We start from the raw sequence: 15,542 nt of genomic DNA, 5'->3' as shown, positions 1-15,542 counted from the left end.
CTAAAGTTAATTTCTTATAGTAGCTGTGTATATCCCCAAGTGTTAAACAATCTAATTCAAAAGTCAAGTAAGACTGAAATATTATCTCCGTAAATATAATTAATAATTTAAAGGTAATATTTTAAGTTTTTGAAGACTATATGTGTTTTTCTCCCAAAGCAACGCCTATTTTAAAAATTCTAAAGTAATCCCCATTCATATAGTTAAGACACGACTTTACAGTTTTTACTGTTAAATGGAAAAAAGTAAGTTTTGAACTTAAAGGTTGAATGTACCCTATAAAAAATAAAACAGGAAATGCAACGACAACTTCAACTTAAGCTGTATCAGTAGCTGATTTAAGTTATTCACTCCAAACAGTGACATTCTTCCTTCCCCCAAGAGCTTTCCATTTCCTTCTTTTCCTCTATTCTTTTTTTTTTTTTTTTTTTTTTAACTATAACTGAGTTTCCTACAGGAAAAGGAAGCTGGAGTAGCAAAATTTAAGTGCATGTACACCCCGTTTCTACTCATTTTTCTCTTGCAGATGGTTAGAAGTAAGGTGTATACTTATTTTTTATTTTTCCCAAAAATATGCCCCTGTCACAGGAGTGAAAGGCATTTTCTGTGAAATTATAACCAGCCTTACTAAGTGAATTTACCCTTTCAAAAGTAATTGAAAGATAAGGAAATGTATCAAGGCATGAGATAAAACGAATTCAACATTTTAGCCAATGTTTCGCTAAAGTGACAGAGGAAGAGAGCAATATCAGCAAAACAAAGCAGAAAAGCCAGGTGGCTGACAGTTCCACTTGCAAAAAATCTGGAAACAAACCAAAATGATATTAGAAAAAGAAACCTAACAGTTATTCTTCTAATGGCACAATTGTTGCTAATTATGTAAAATCATTGTATTTTTGTTGTCACTTATATTTTGATTGTATGCTATGCAATATAGTGAGCACATTCAAAACACTAAGTCTCACAAAAAACCGTCTGAAATATTATATCTGTTCTACAGGTTGGAAACCGAGCCTTAGAAATTCTCAAATCATTGCCAAAGATCACTTAGGATTTGAACCTAGGGCTTAGCCACCATGGTAAGTTGATAGCATTTCTCCCTACCTTTTCATGTTCTATGTAGCTACTAATTGCATGGTACCATGCATTTGGTCTTTATTCATTAAATAATATTAATGTGACCCATTCTTTCATTATTTTATATCAAAATAATTTCTCTTCAACTTTCCTTGGGAATTGCTACAACAAAACTTTGTTTTGTTTCTTCTGTTTTGTGTTCATTCAAGTAAACATTTCATTTAGGCTCCTCTGGGGGCATAATTACTTGGTTAGATCATTCTAAAGTTCTCCAATAGCTTTTTCCCCTCATTTTCTGAAATATTTTCCTTAAGCACTCAAAAACTATTTAAAAAAAGTCCAAATTGTTAACAACAACAACAACAACAACAATAATTTCCTAGGCTTATCTAGCCTTACCATCACCTCTACATAATATCTTTACATCCTTACCTCAAAACTTTTACTAAATGCACTCCCTTTTCTCAAATTACACAACTACCACTCCTTATGCAGGAAATACTATAACATTCTCCTAACCTAGTCTTCCTGACACTACTTTCTTCTTCTTCTGGTTAGTCCCAAATACCTCTACCAGAGTGATCTTCCTGAAACATAATCCAATTTGATTTCAGATTGTAGCTGAATTGATATATTGTTATGAAATATCACATATACAAGAATATATAAAATATATACTTGGCATTTAAGGAATAAAATGAAACCAACAACTAAAGGTCTACTAACTTGACTGAGAAAGAGAACATTCCCAGTATTTTAGAAGCCCTTGTTTGGCCTTCCCAGATCTCAGTCTGTCCTTCCCTCAATAGGTGAACACATTCTTAAAGTTTGTATTAATTATTGTCTTGCTTCCCAATTTAGTGTGGTCACATAGCATGCGACTCAAGTGATATAAATATATATGTACACATACACACACACACACACATACACATACACACACACATATACACACATATATATGTATTTTAGTATTGTCTGTTTATCTGCACTTTATTCAAATAGGTTCATACTGTACATATTCCTTGGTGATCACTCCTTTTTTTAATACTATGTTTTTCAGATGCATCCAGGTTACTGCTTCTAGCTCTATTGCATAGCATTTCTTTGTATCAACATTACAAAATACATTTATCTATGTTATTGATTATATAATGTGAGTTATGCTATGTATTAGTCCATTCTCACTCTGCCAATAAAGACATACACCTGAGACTGGGTAATTTATAAAGGAAAGAAGTTTACCTGACTTTCAGTTCTGCACGGATGAGGAGGCCTCAGTAAACTTACAACCATGGCGGAAGGCTAGAGAGAAGCAAGGCACCTTCTTCACACAGCAGCAGGAAGGAGAAGTGCTGAGTGAAGGGGGAAGAGCTCCTTATAAAACCATCAGGTCTCGTGAGAACTCACTCACTATCACAAGAACAGCACGGGGGAATGGTCTCCCATGATTTAATTACCTCCACCTGGTCTCTCTCTTGACAAGTGTGGATTATGGGAATTATAATTCAAGATGAAATTTGGGTGGGAACACAAAGCCTAACCATATCATGCTATAATCTGAATGTGTATAACCAATGTAGTGATACAAGGAGGTGAGGCCTTTGAGAGGGGAGTAGGTCACATGGGAAGAGCCCTCATAAATGGGATAGTGCCCTTATAAAGAAGATCCAAAAGAGACTCCCACCCTTTGCCAAGTGAGGACACAGTGAGAAGGTGCTGTCTGTGAACAGGCCTTTATCAGACACTGAATCTGCTGGCACCTTGATCTTTGACTTCCCAGCCTCCAGAACTGTGAGAAATAAATTTCCTGTTGCACACAAGCTACCCAATTTATGATATATTATTATAGCACCCTGAATAGGCTAAAACAAGTTGTTCTGTTATTTTGTTATTATAAGCAAACTGCCATGAACATTCTTGTACATTCCTTTGGTGTACATATGCTGGAGATCCTGTATAGTACATGCCAGGATACATTGTACATAAACTATTTTCAAACATTATTTCCAAGATTTATACCAATTTATACTCCCATGTGATTTCTCTTTTCCTCCACATCAGAGATCAGCAAATCTCAGCTCATGAGCCCAATCAAGTTTGCTGCCTGTTTTTGTCAATAAAGGTTTATTGGAAGAAAATTATGTTCATTTGGTTAGATATTGTGTGCAGCTGCTTTTGTAATACAACAGCACAGTCAAGTAGTTAAGAGAAAATTTATGCAAATCCTAAAATAATTACTATCTGGGCCGGGCGCGGTGGCTCAAGCCTGTAATCCCAGCACTTTGGGAGGCCGAGATGGGCGGATCACGAGGTCAGGAGATCGAGAGACGATCCCGGCTAACACGGTGAAACCCCGTCTCTACTAAAAAATACAAAAAACTAGCCGGGCGAGGTGGCGGGCGCCTGTAGTCCCAGCTACTCGGGAGGCTGAGGCAGGAGAATGGCGTAAACCCGGGAGGCGGAGCTTGCAGTGAGCTGAGATCCAGCCACTGCACTCCAGCCTGGGTGACAGAGCAAGACTCCGTCTCCAAAAAAAAAAAAAAAAAAAAAAAAAAAAAAAAATAATAATAATTACTATCTGACCCTTTACAGAAAGTTAGCCAACCTCTGTCCTATATCCTTGTAAACACTTGATATTTTCTGACTTTGAAAATCTTTGCCAATTTGTTGCATAATAAAATACCTCATTGTGATTTAACATGTACATATATTAAATTACATTTTTTTTTTTTTGAGACGGAGTCTCGCTCTGTCGCCCAGGCTGGAGTGCAGTGGCGCGATCTCGGCTCACTACAAGCTCCGCCTCCCGGGTTCACGCCCTTCTCCTGCCTCAGCCTCCTGAGTAGCTGGGACTACAGGCGCCACCACCACGCCCGGCTAGTTTTTGGTATTTTTAGTAGAGACGGGGTTTCACCGTGTTAGCCAGGATGGTCTTGATCTCCTGACCTCGTGATCCGCCCGCCTCGGCCTCCCAAAGTGCTGGGATTACAGGCGTGAGCCACCGCGCCCAGCCTTAAATTACATTTTACTTCATTACTAATGATGTTTATCATCTTATCATATGCTTATGGACTTGTCCGATTTCCTTTTCTGTGAAATGTTTATTCATGCCTTTTGCCAATTTCTCTATTAGCTTTTGTTAGATTTTCTCCCCTTTTAAATCATAGGAGTTCTTTGTATATACTAGTTAGCAAACATTTTTCAGTGACATGTGTTGGAAATATCCTCTCCCAGTCCCTGGCTTATCTTTTACTCTCTCTCTCTCTCTCTCTCTCTCTCTCTCTCTCTGTGTGTGTGTGTGTGTGTGTGTGTGTATTTCCTGAAACAGTGTATTTTTTTCTGAACAGAAATGATTAATAAATTAATTTGAGACAGTCTTGCTCTGTTGCCCAGGCTGCAGTGCAGTGGTGCTATCTCAGGTCACTGCAACCTCTGCCTCCCGGGCTCAGGTGATCCTTCCACCTCGGCCTCCCAGGTAGCTGAGACGACAGGTGCACGCCACCATGCCTGGCTCATTTTTGTATTTTTGAGAGAGTCAAGGTTTCGCCATGTTGCCCAGGCTGGTCCCAAACTCCTGAGCTCAAGTGATCCACTCGTCTCAGCCCGCCTTGTCCTCCCAAAGTGCTGGGATTACAGGCGTGCGCCACTGTGCCAGGCCGGGATTGATTTTTGAGTGTGAGATGAGATAAGGCTACAATTTCACTTTTCATCCTCAGGGGTCATCACTTTTTCCAGCATCGTTAATTACATTGTTTTTTTCTTTTCCCACTAATTGGCAATGTCTATTCTTTCAAAAGCCAAATACCAAATAGGAAAGGATCTCTGTCTAGGTTCTTTATTTGGTCCTACTGTTCTATTTTGTTTTCACTATGACAACACCACACTGTCACAATATCTGATTGGGCAAGTGGCACATGGATCATCTCTGTTCATCGACACAAACTGTAGAGTTAGTTTGTCCAATTCCATGAAAAACCAGGATGAAATTAATTTGAATTTTTAGATCAAAGTTGAGAGAATTCACTTCTTTATAATATACAGCCTGAGAACATGGTATATAGATTGTGCATCTCTTATCCAGACTGTTTGGGACCGGAAGCGTTTGGATTTTTTTGAATTTTGAGATACTTGAATATATATAATGAGACATCTTGGGATGAAAACCAAATCTAAACACAAAATTTATATACATTTTATATATACCTTATACACACATATATATAATTGTATAAAATTAGCCTGAAGTAATTTTATACAATATTTTGAATCATTTTGTGCATGAAACAAAGTTTTGACTACATTTTGATGGCGATCTGTCACATGACGTCAGGTGTAAAATTTCTCCATCTGTGGCATTATGTCAGTGTTCAAAGTGTTTAGGATTCTGAAGCACTTCAGATTTTGGACTTTCAATTAGGGATGCTCAACCTGTATATGTCTCTATTTATTTAAATATTACTTAATATCTTACAACAAAATGTTATAATTTTCTCAATAAAGGACATTAGTATATTTTAATAGTTCTTTTGTTGTTCGTGGTGGTTATTATTTTTATTGTTGATTTAAGAGCTATTAGAAAAAAGTTTTTTTGGTTTGTTTTATTTTAATTACATTTCTTGATTGTTACAGGCATGTGGATATACAATTGAATTATATATATAGATTTTGGCATCAAATACATTTGCAAAACTCTTTTAAGCTGGTTAGAAATTCTGATAATGAGCATATTCGTCTTGTTCTGGATTATAAAGAGAATGTTTCCTATATTTCATACCAAGTATGACATTTATAATATACTTCTGGATATGACCTTTTTCAGATTTGGGAAATTCCCTTTTATCCTAGCCTGTTAAGATATTTTTATCATTAATAAATATTGAATTTACCAAATGTTCTTTCTGTATTTATTAATATAATTAAGCACTTCTCCTTTAACCTATTAATGCAGTAAATTAAATTAATTAATTTTCTCTTAAATTAACCTTGGTTTTCTAGGATAAACAGTCTGGCTCATTAACTCTGAGCATTGTTGTATAATTAAAATATTTAAGGCTGTGAAATTCATTCCAAAATTTGCTTTACTTTCAACCCACAGGTTTTGTAACATATTTTTGTTATTATTTAGTTTTAAATACTTAACATTTCAATTATGATTTCTTTCTTTTAACCTATCAGTTATTTGAAAATGTAGTTTTAAGTTTTCAGATATTTGTCTTTTTCTTCCTAGAAGTATGCCTAGATTGATTTTTTACTTCCTTGGGTGGTATTTAAGAAATGTGAGCTATATGGTTATCAATGGCTTAATATTTGTTGAATATATCTTTATGCCCTAGAATGTAGTCAACTTTCATAAAGTTTTTCCTGTGTTTGAAAAGAATATTTATACCCCAATTGTGGAGTATGATGTTCTCTGAATGTTACACAGATCAAATTTGTTAATTGTACTGTTTAAATCTTCTATGGAATTGTTGATGTTTTTTTCTGCTTGATTTATCAGTTACTGAGAGATGTAGTATAAAATCTCTGGCTACACCCAGAGACTATATTATTAGGTGCATATAAGAATAGCACTATTATGTCTTAACAGTGGTTGAATTCCTTATCTCTAGGAATGCCTCTTAAAGTTTACTTTTTCTGATAATAAAATGACTACACTAACTTTCTTTGGTTTATCAATGAGTGGTAAACAAAGTTTGTCTGTCTTTTGGCTTTAAATCTTTATCCAGAAGTTTTAAGTATATATCCTGTAAACACAATGCAACTTGATTTTTGTATTTTATTTGTTTTTAAATCCAATATGACATCTGTTTTTAACCAGAAAGTTTAGTCTACTTACATTAATAGTGATTACCATTATATTTTGATCATTTCTACACTCATATATGCTTTCCACCTTTTTCTTTTTTTAAAATCAAGAAAATTGAGTTATTGAATCTTCAAAAAAAAAAAAAGGAAATGAACTTATTTTACATAGGCAATACACATTGCAGAAAATAAAACACAGATAATAAACAAGAATCTTTAAAACGCTTCCATATGCATCACTCTGGTGTATACCTATTCATATTTTTATTATTTTTATAGGTTCAATTATATTGGGTATAATGAGATATGTATACGTACATAATGTTGAAGTTTTCTGAGGAGGAAAACTATGAAATAATATTTAAGGAGATTTCCTTAGTAGTATAAAACAGATTGGAGGAAAGAGATTAGTGTCACCAAATGTAGAAAAAAAATAAGGCTGCTATAGTTTTCTGAACATAAGATAAAAGCATGATTACAGGTGCATTTGAGCACTCAGCACCTAGTTGCCCTTGATAAATATGTCACTAAAACTTAAAAGCCAGAAATGTTACACTAAGTTTGAAAGCAAATCTTCATATCCCTGCCATTATTAATGAAAGACATTGTTTTAAGTTATAATTCAAGCATAGTTTAAAGTCACTGAACCTTAGCTCTTTAATGATATCATAAATCTCCACTGTGTGCAATAGAAATCAGCCCACTTTTGGAAGATCTTGACAAGTAGTTGGAAGGTGAATTAGTTAATCAAAGGTCTGTTCATTTACATGTCGTCAAATTAAATTGGGGCAATAGTTTCACTGAATTAACCAGTTGTTTAAGTGTTGCATAAATATAGCCTTAGTTTTAAAATTAAGAACTGGCAGGATTTCTTCTTAGAACATTGCCAAGTCTGGGGCTATTAAAGGCCGTCCCATCCCAAGAACTTTCCACTTGTAGCTGTCAAGGATCTTTTTTCTTAATTAAGCCAAAATAGCTTGACGTCTGAGAGACTTCCTGATTGTAAATGAAGTGTCTTTGGAAACCTTTCTATGTCTTCCCGGCCTAGAGACTGATCCACTTGCTCTTAAGATTCATGTACACTCCAGTGGGAAGAGCAGGAGGAGGGAGTGTTGCAAGGAAAGAGAGCACTGGCCAGTGAGTCAGGTGTTACTGAGAGGGACTTGCCACAGGAGCAAATACGTCCATTGAGGATTTGTTTCCATAAGCTGTCGGGAAGCCCTGTTTCCACACTATTGAGACTTTTTAGAAAGGCACCCACTGTCCTGGCAGAGTTCACCATCTTAGTTCTTAACATCCACACTGATTTGTTCTTTGTTCAACAGCCTAGTTCTTCAAGCTTGGGGATCTACATGTTCCTCTGAAAATGGCCATATTATCACTATCTAGACCTCATACTCAGTATCACGGTTATTTTCCCTCTTTTAAGTTTTTCCTTTCTCCCTTTACTCATTTCAACACACACACACACAAACACACACACACACACCCCTACCTCTTGAGCATGTACAATGTTCTAGGCACTAGACACTTAGCTAGGTTCAGGGAGTATGGTGATAAATAACTTAGAAATAATTTCTGCATTTCCAGTGCTCATAATAGTAGGGACACATAGCAAAGGCATTATCCATGTTCACTCATGATAACCTTTTTATCAACTGTTGTCCCAAATAACCCTTTTTTCCCCCACACAATCTCAACCCAAGAGTCTCTATTTTTTCAATGACTGGAATAAATACTCCTTTTGCAAAATGTGAACAAGAAGGACCCAGACAGATGTCTTAGACAAAGACTGTAATCTGTTAAGAGTCATACCACATCAGATTTGGGCAAAAAGGTAAAGGATTCTGGATATGAGAAATAATTTCGTTCTCACTCTTAGGTGGGAATTGAACAATGAGATCACTTGGACTCAGGAAGGGAAACATCACACACCGGGGCCAATTATGGGGAAGGGGGAGGGGGGAGGGAGGGCATTGGGAGTTATACCTGATGTAAATGATGAGTTAATGGGTTCTGACGAGTTGATGGGTGCAGCACACCCACATGGCACAAGTATACATATGTAACAAACCTGCACATTGTGCACATGTACCCTGGAACTTAAAGTATAATAATAATAAAATAAAATTTAAAAAAATAATAAAATTTTTTTAAAAAAGAAATAATTTCACTTTCTCCACACTAAATACAGTTGCTTATTTTTAGTTGCCAGTTGTTGTTTTTCTTTTGGGAAACTTTCTCTCTTCAATGAAAATTCAATGGTGACTCATTGAGACCCCCCATGGAGAGGACTGTGCTCCATGGGACACCTGTGGATAGGGCCACCATGGCAGCTCCCTGGTGGAGCGGGTCTGCTGGGCACACAGCCATCCCCGCAGGCCAGCTCTGACCCAGGTTACAGTAATGCAAACGATTTGCTTTAATCCAACCAAAATAAGAGTAGGCAGTCCTAAAGCTCTTTAAGAAAAATCTCGTTCTACCTTTGACCCAGGCTATTTTTCTTCAATATTTAAAGTTCAAAGGCATCGTGTGCTTATGCTTTTATTTCAAAGCAGAAAATCACCTTTATTGTATTTGATCACTCTCTTACTTTAATTTGCAGACTTGCTTATTTACATAGCATACGCTGGACTTTAGCCTAATGTTTAATGGATATAATAATACAAGAACTTTTTAAAACTTGTTAACTAGGAAATACATAAAATACCGACCTTGTGGGTAAATGTCTTTTGCATACATTTTAAGCATTAGTTGCTTACGAGTTGCAAGAGTGAGGTTTTAACATGACTCCTGGGAGAATTATACCAGTCTTTATGGAACACATTGCTCACAGCTGTGGTGAAATTGCGATCACTAAAATTCACAGCACTTTTTATTCCACATCAGTGACATCACTGGTATAATTTAACTATAATTCACATGTGGGAAGCAGTTGTCTACAAATTGAAATTCTCCACAGACTGATTCTAAGGTGGGGAAGAAACTGTAACATAAGGCAATTGTATGATTTTATTTTGCATTCATCATTAATGTCAGTTTCCAAAACATTTTGGATAACATTATCAGAGGGTATACTTCTCTTCCTATGAAAGCAGATGATATTTTGAGGATACTTTTTAAGGTACTAATAGAAAGACACTGTTCCATGAGACCAAAGTGCTAGCTTTCCAGCAACATGTTCTACTGTTTTTGTTCCATAAAGACTTTCTGTTTAGAAATATGACAGTAAGACAGCTTGTGTCTAAAACCTAATTCAGTGTCCCCTGGTAATCTCATGAGGAATCTGAAATTAAAGCAAAGAGAATACCAAAACAGGTGGATTGTTTTAGAATATTTAGGTCCTCACTGGAGAAGAGTAAGATAGAAAAAAGTAGAGAATTGCCCATTATTAACTCTCTGTTGTTTTATCGCTCATATTGACTTGCTTCATGGTAACTTGAATGTCACCCTGTATCCTTCTGTTGGGCAAATTAATTTGATTACAGGATGAAATAGATCCCAAATGTTTTTTTAATTAACAAGAACTAGACTGCTCCTTGACTTCCTTCATTCAAACAGGAGAAAATAAATCTTCCCATGGGAGAATATGGTCAAGGAAATAGAATTCAGGACTAGGCTAGAATGGCCACCTGTACGAAGTACATTCTGCTCAAGGGGAATATTTGCAACCAGAAAAACAAAGCTTCTAATATTCATTCATTTAGCCCCTCAACATAGATATATGAAGCTCTGGTCATGTATCAGCGCTGGGCATTAGACATTCTATAAGGTTTTGTTGATTACTATGGCATGGCTGGCATTGCTCTGGGCATGGAGTTTCAGAGGTAAATAGGACCAAGTTCCTACCCTGTGGGGCTTCTATTCTAGTGGAGGGCATAAACAGTACAAAATGCAGATATAATTTCAGGTACTGGTAATACAAAGAAGAAAAATAAGTCCCAGAAGGACTAGAGATTGCCTGGAGGCAGGGAGAGGAAGAAAGCTATTTTGAGGATGTGGTAAGGAAAGTTTCTCTGGAAAGTGAAATTTGAAAACAGGCCTTAAGGAGGCAAGAATGAGGCATGAGGCTCCGGTGTTCCAGGTGGAATGAACAGCAAGGGCAACTGGCCTCAGATGATAATAGCCTTGGTATTGCCAGAAATAAAAGGAAGGGGAGCAAGTGTGATATTTCGACGGGGAGATAAGGTTGAGAAAGCAAATGGATCCTGTGGGGCCTTGTAGACCTCAGGCAAACCTCTGGATTTTATTCCGAGTGTGAGAGAAACCACAGGAAGATTCCGAGCGGGAGAGCAGAGGAATCTGGTCCATGCTTAACAAGGAGATGTGGGTTGCTTTGTGAAGAAATGATGACACGATTTGAGACTAGTATCAGAGATGGAGTAAGGGGCTTTTCCATTAATCCCGGTGGAAGACGATGATGGCTGAAATAGGGTGATGGGAGTGGAGGTGTTGACACTGGTCAGAATCAGTATGAATTTTGAAAGTAGAGCTGACAGAGCTTGCTGAAGTGGGAGGTGGGTTGTAAACTGTGAGAGAAAGAGAAGAGTGAGGAAGATTCCTAAGAATTTGGGTGAGTGGATAAAAATTGATACTGCTAGCTGAGATGGGTACTCAGATCATTAAGACAGACCCTGGACTCAAGATGCAAGGAGTTCACGTCACTGGGAATAGACCAACCAACCAACACACACACACACACACACACACACACACACACACACCCCTAGTAAGTGTTGTAATAAAAATATACACAGGAATTTCCTTATCTCTGGATTTTTCATAACTTTTATTTAAATGATTCTCCTTTTGTCAGTTGCATAAATAGACAAGTGAATGGTGTGGCCTGCTGCTATGTGGATATCTGATATTTCTGTGCTGGCTGACTGTACAAATTAGTTTGTACAGCAGCAGATTCTTCATGGTTATTTACCATATAAGTATCTATTCCTTCACATCACAGAAGGTATTCTCCCTATCCCTTTCTCCAAATTTCCAAACTTGTCCAGGCTATGATGATCACTCAAGATAGAATCAGAGTCTTTTTCTGTATAGATGGATAAGATTCATCTATATTGTTTGATGGAGCAAGATGGAGAAAGAGAAGAGTTTATGCACGCTTAGCATTTCATCACCCACGGAAAGAAACCATAAGAAGAGCTACATGGTAATAGAACTTGTTCCTCACAATTCCAGAGTAGCAACTTCAGATTCTCAAATTTTGGAGGGTGTGTTAAAATGCTGATCTCCAGAACCCATCTGTAGAATATCTAATTCAGTAAGTTGGGAAAGAGCCAAATAGTCTTTATGGTTTATTATTATTATTATTATTTTAGAGACAGGGTCACTGTCACCTAGGCTGGAGTGCAGTGCCATGATCATGGCTCACTGTAACCTCGAATTCCTAGCCTCAAGTGATTCTCCCACCTCGGCAATGCAAAGTGCTGGGATTACAGGTATGAGCCACCATACATGGCTTGAATAGTTTTTGTGTTTAATAATTTCCTCCCCCATGTCTGATGCTAGATTTACACTGATCATCCTTGGAGAACCACTATCATCGATAAATTGTTCTGTTTTATCTTAGTGTGTTGTGCCTTCTAAACTGTAGACAGAGGAATCATATTCAGCATAAAGTTTTGCAATTAAGGATGATAAAAGATGAAAGATATTTTAAAGATTCTCTGACCTAAACTTCTTTGTATTCTTTTAAATATCAGAGTTACAAGAAGTTGACGGCTCTTAATCTCAGATCTAGTCACATATAAAATGCATCTTAAATATGTAACTATAGTTACCAAATATGGATTGCCTTAGGATATTGAAGCTATTTTTAATGGAGGCAAGCATGCTACATTTGAGTGATTTTATAAAAGATGATTTTAAAAACTCGCCTAGGGCAAAACTTTTAGAAAGAGCTTTTGTGGCTGCTATCAGTATGTTCAAATTATGCAAAATTTTGTTTCTACCATTCTTGTCTTAAATCACCAGAACTCAAGTGTAATTATTAACATGATGGAGAATACTATCCTCACCTTGAGACATTTTGTCATGTACTCTCATGAACACTATGGAAAAAGATCTAAAGTTATGGGGAAAATATAGTATATTTTCTTGTTTACTTCACAAGCATATCAATTTCAATGAATAATCACAAACTTCAGGAAAATGTCCATCAACTGTTAATGCTATGGAATCCTTTTGGGACAGATCTACTGACATTTAATGCAATTGATTATTCATGTTTCCATTAACTTCCTCATACTGTATTTTCATTAAGTGAAATAAATGTTTTATCCAAATTCCTATTTTAGTTAAGTTGCCTTGACTTTAAATAATATTACCATTACATTAAATAATTTAATGTTCTAGGACTAACTGCCCAAATAAGCTTTACTTTCAAGAACATATTTTTATCTATCTGAAAAATTCAATATACTTTTATATGAATTACTTTTGTGCAGAGACTGATAAAATCATAATTAGAGCTCTTAATATTGGATGATAATAAAAATTCAAAAATGAATTCACAACTTTTAATGCAAGGAGTATATGTCTCTAGTACTTTCTCTTATATGAAAATATAGATTTTATTAGAATTCTAGTAGGTTCATTTTCATGATGTGTATTGTGTTATTCATAGCAAAAAGTATTTGTCACGTAACTGAATGGCTTAACTATAAATTCAGACAATGAATATAACTTAAATGAATATAATGACTTTTAGAATTTGTGTTGTGTCTGAATTTAAGGGAAGATTCTAACTCAAGACTCACTGAGATGACTCAGGTAGTCTCCTAAAGAATGGAAGCCTCTGAGATGTTCCTTTGGCAGTGGACTTGAAGGTCAGCCTCAAAAAATAAAAAGCTGAATGGGAAACTAGAATGTAAACTTAGCCAATTTGGGACACTTTTGTTTGAAATTTTTTCCTTAAGCTGTTCAGAAGTTAGAAAAGCATACAAATTAGCATTTACTTATAAACAAAAAGAAAAATTCTGTTACCACATGTGAAGTATCTCAATAGTAAAAATAATCTCTAGCATTAATATTTAATTTCCCTGGACTTGTGGGATCATATGCACCCTATTCATGGTTCTCCTAATTAGGTGCAGCCCTAGACAAAACTGTGAAGAAAAAAAAGACTGTTTCCCTTTCTGCATCCTTTTCCTCTTCTGATTACCAACCACCTAGGTTCTCCTGTGAGCCAAACTTAGCTTTATAGAACACTGACCCTAAAATATCCACGATACCTTATGCAACACTCCTGGAGGTGGGGGTGTATTGATATTGCCGAAGAGGACTTTAGAAAGACAGTAATGTCTGAACCCATAGTTCATCTCTAACGGTTAGATTCCGAGGACTACTCTGATATCCGGGCAGGATATCAACTTTCACAAATTGGGCCCTAAAGTGATTGATTCATATATCTGCATAAAACAAATCTTTTTTGGATCAACGAGGAAAGGAGGAAAAAAAAGAAGGGGGAGTGACTGCAACTGACCACCCTCAAAAATTACCAGGCAAGGTCCATGCTTTCCTTATTGATTTCAATCTACTGGAAACTCCTTCTTTTCAGCAGCAAGGAAGACAGTGAAAATCCTTGCTTCTCCTGACTGTAGTGGAAAGCAGGGTAGCATAGTGGTCAAGGGGTACACTGTGAAGTCAGGTTGACTGAGTTTGTATCCCAACTCCATCACAGGTCAATTCCTTAGCATCTCCATCCCTCCGTTTCCTTATCTGGTAATATGGGGATAATAACTTAAGGTGATTATAAAACATAAATGAGTTAATAATATAAAATATCTAGAGAATAGTAAGAGTAATAAGAGCTTGATAAATGTCAAACATTATCATTTGTATAGCTGTAAGGGCCTCATATCTCAATGTCTCCATATTCATTTCTATAAGGCACATAAGCAGAAAGACATCCCTGATACACATGAGGGTGTGAGATAGAAGAACAGTAGTGTTCATGCAAAAGTATTTAAAAGAATTGTAATTATTAGGCCAGGCACCGTGGCTTACGCCTGTAATCCTAGCATTTTGGGAGGCCATGGCAGGCGGATCACTTGAGGTCAGGAGTTCAAAACCAGCTTGGCCATCATGGTGAAACCCCATCTCTACTCAAAATACAAAAAATTAGCTGGTCATGGTGGTACATGCCTGTAATCCCTGCTACTCAGGAGGCTGAGGCAGGAGAATCACTTGAACCTGGGACGCAGAGGTTGCAGTGAGCAGAGATCATGCCACTGCACTTCGGCCTGGGTGACAGAGCGAGACTCCATCTTAAAAAAAAAAAAAAAAAAAAAAAGAACTGTAATTATTTAATTTGCAAAGAGATAGCTAAGGAATATTGCTGGTGACAGCTTTGATTTTGCCCAGGAAAAAAACAGATCAAACATACTTTGAGTATGTTTGTCATTTCATGACAAGAGAGCATAAGTTTATTTATGTGGACGTAAAGATAAATGTTCTGACTGAAAAAAAGTTTTTTGAGTCTGAAATAACTGCCGTGAGAGCAAAAGAGGGTTCCTGCTGTAGACACAGCTGTGCCTGGGGCAAGCAGATGAGCGAGGTGTTCTTGCAAAGCATCTTCATGCTTCACGTCAGTATTTCAGTGGAAATCTTTCTGCATGGATGTATACACAGAGTAGAAG

This window comes from Macaca mulatta, chromosome 11, assembly GCF_049350105.2.
Source record: "Macaca mulatta isolate MMU2019108-1 chromosome 11, T2T-MMU8v2.0, whole genome shotgun sequence".
NCBI lineage: Eukaryota > Metazoa > Chordata > Mammalia > Primates > Cercopithecidae > Macaca > Macaca mulatta.
Note: the sequence above shows the minus strand (reverse complement) of the source record.